General features: G+C 43.7%; 1 non-coding gene across 1 annotated transcript; it reads right to left on the reverse strand.

Moving 5' to 3' along the window:
• Positions 1–21: 21 nt before the first annotated feature.
• LOC127742872 (small nucleolar RNA R71) lies at positions 22–129 on the reverse strand. Its single transcript, XR_008004238.1, has one exon. It is a non-coding gene; the product is annotated as a small nucleolar RNA R71 (small nucleolar RNA).
• Between the last annotated feature and the right edge of the window lie 3,066 nt (positions 130–3,195).

Genomic DNA, 3,195 nt, shown 5'->3' on the forward strand with positions numbered 1-3,195 from the left:
TTTCCACCTCAAAAATTGAGTAAGCTTAGAATGGAAGTCCAAACCTTTAGACATAAGGAAGGTGAATCCCTCTATGAAGCTTGGGAAAGATACAAACAATTGATCAGAAAGTGTCCTTCTGACATGCTTTCTGAATGAGCATCACAGGTATCTTCTATGATGGTCTGTCTGAACTGTCCAAGATGTCATTGGATAGCTCTGCTGGAGGATCTCTTCATCTGAAGAAGATGCCTGCAGAAGCTCAAGAACTCATTGAAATGGTTGGAAATAACCAATTCATGTACACTTCTGAAAGGAATCCTGTGAATAATGGGATGAATCAGAAGAAAGGAGTTCTTGAGATTGATACTCTGAATGCTATATTGGCTCAGAACAAAATATTGACTCAGCAAGTCAATATGATTTCTCAAAGTCTGTCTAGAATGCAAGCTGCATCAGGTAGTACTAAGGATGCTTCATCTGAAGAAGAAGCTTATGATCCTGAGAACCCTTCAATGGAAGAGGTGAATTACATGGGAGAACCCTATGGAAACACCTATAATCCTTCATGGAGAAATCATCCAAATGTCTCATGGAAGGATCAACAGAGACCTTAACAAGGTTTCAACAACAATAATGGTGGAAGAAATAGGTTTAGCAATGGCAAGCCTTTTCCATCATCTTCTCAGCAACAGACAGAGGATTCTAAGCAGAGCCACTCTGACTTAGCAACCATGGTCTCTGATCTAATCAAAACCACTCAAAGTTTCATGACTGAAACAAGGTCCTCCATTAGAAACTTGGAGGAACAAGTGGGTCAGCTGAGTAAGAAAGTTATTGAACTCCCTCCTAGTACTCTTCCAAGCAATACAGAAGAGAATCCAAAAGGAGAGTGTAAGGCCATCAACATGGCCGAACTTGGAGAGGAGAAAGAGGCAGTGAGCGCCACTGAGGAAGGCCTCAATGGATGTCCACTGACCTCCAATGAGTTCCCTAATAAGGAACCATGGGAATCTGAGGCTCACACTCAGACCATAAAGATTCCATTTGATTTACTTCTACCATTCATGAGCTCTGATGAGTATTCTTCCTCTGAAGAGGATGAAGATGTCACTGAAGAGCAAGTTGCTAAGTACCTTGGAGCAATCATGAAGCTAAATGACAAGTTATTTGGTAATGAGACTTGGGAGGATGAACCCCCTTTGCTCACCAAAGAACTGGCCGACTTGTCTAGGCAGAAACTACCTCAAAAGAGACAGGACCCTGGGAAGTTCTCAATACCTTGTACAATAGGCACCATGACCTTCAAGAAGGCTCTGTGTGACCTAGGGTCAAGCATAAACCTCATGCCTCTCCTGTAATGGAGAAGCTAGGGATCTTTGAGGTACAAGCTGCAAGAATCTCACTAGAGATGACAGACAATTCAAGAAAACAAGCTTATGGACTTGTAGAGGATGTTCGGGTAAAGATTGAAGACCATTACATCCCTACTGATTTCATAGTCCTAGAGACTGGGAAGTGCATGGATGAATCCATCATCCTTGGCAGACCCTTCCTGGCCACAGCAAAGGCTGTGATTGATGTTGACAGAGGAGAATTGATCATTCAAGTGAATGAAGAATCCCTTGTGTTTAAGGCTCAAGGATATCCCTCTGTCACTATGGAGAGGAAGCATGAAGAGCTTCTCTCAAAACAGAGTCAAACAGAGCCCCTACAGTCAAACTCTAAGTTTGGTGTTGGGAGGCCACAACCAACTTCTAAGTTTGGTGTTGAACCCCCACATTCAAACTCTAAGTTTGGTGTTGGAAGGTTCCAACATTGCTCTGAGTATCTGTGAGGCTCGATGAGAGCCCACTGTCAAGCTACTGACATTAAAGAAGCGCTTGTTGGGAGGCAACCCAATGTTATATTTATCTATTTTCCTTTGTTATTTTATGTTTTCTGTAGGTTGATGATCATGGGAAGTCACAAAATCAATTGAAAAAGCAAAAACAGAATGAAAAACAGAAAGAAAAACAGCACACCCTGGAGGAAAACCTTGCTGGTGTTTAAACGCCAGTAAGGGCAGCAAATGGGCGTTTAACGCCAAAAAGGGGCACCAGACTGGCGATAAACGCCAGGAAAGGGCAAGAAGCCAGCGTTAAATGCCAGAAATGGGCACCTGCCCGGCGTTTAACGCCAGAATTGGCATAAAGAGCAATTTTGCTCGCCACTTGGTGCAGGGATGAATTTTCCTTGACACCTCAGAATCTGTGGACCCGATAGGATCCCCACCTACCCCACCACTCTCTCTCTTCTTCACCCATTCACCAATCACCTCAACACCTCTTCCCCAAAAACCCCTCACCTATCAAATCCTACTATTCTCCTCACCACTCACATCCATCCTTCATAAAACCTCACCTACCTCACCATTCAAATTCAAACCACTTTCCCTTCCAACCCACCCTCACATGACCGAACCCTACCCCTCTCTTCACCCCTATATAAACCCATCTTCACTCCTTCATTTTCACACAACCAAAACACTACTTCTCCCCCTTGGCTGAACCACAAAGCCACCTCCATCTCCTCTATTTCTTCTTCTTCTACTCTCTTCTTCCTTCTTTTGCTCGAGGACGAGCAAACCTTCTAAGTTTAGTGTGGTAAAAGCATTTGCTTTTTGTTTTTCCATAACCATTTATGGCATCTAAGGTCGGAGAAACCTCTAGAAAGAGGAAAGGGAAGGCAAAAGCTTCCAACTCCGAGTCATAGGAGATGGAGAGATTCATCTCAAGGGTGCATCAAGACCACTTCTATGAAGTTGTGGCCATGAAGAAGGTGATCCCCGAGGTCCCCTTCAAACTCAAAAAGAGTGAATATCCGGAGATCCGACATGAGATCCGAAGAAGAGGTTGGGAAGTTCTTACCAACCCCATTCAACGAGTCGGAATCTTAATGGTTCAAGAGTTCTATGCCAATGCATGGATCACCAAGAACCATGATCAAAGTGTGAACCCAGACCCAAAGAATTGGCTTACAATAGTTCGGGGGAAATGCTTGGATTTTAGTCCAGAAAATGTAAGGTTGGCATTCAACTTACCCATGATGCAAGGAGATGAACACCCTTACACTAGAAGGGTCAACTTTGATCAAAGGTTGGACCAAGTCCTCATAGACATTTGTGAAGAGGGCACTCAATGGAAGAGAGATTCAAGAGGGAAGCCGGTTCAAATT

Source organism: Arachis duranensis, chromosome 1 (genome assembly GCF_000817695.3).
Source record: "Arachis duranensis cultivar V14167 chromosome 1, aradu.V14167.gnm2.J7QH, whole genome shotgun sequence".
Taxonomy (NCBI): Eukaryota; Viridiplantae; Streptophyta; class Magnoliopsida; order Fabales; family Fabaceae; genus Arachis; species Arachis duranensis.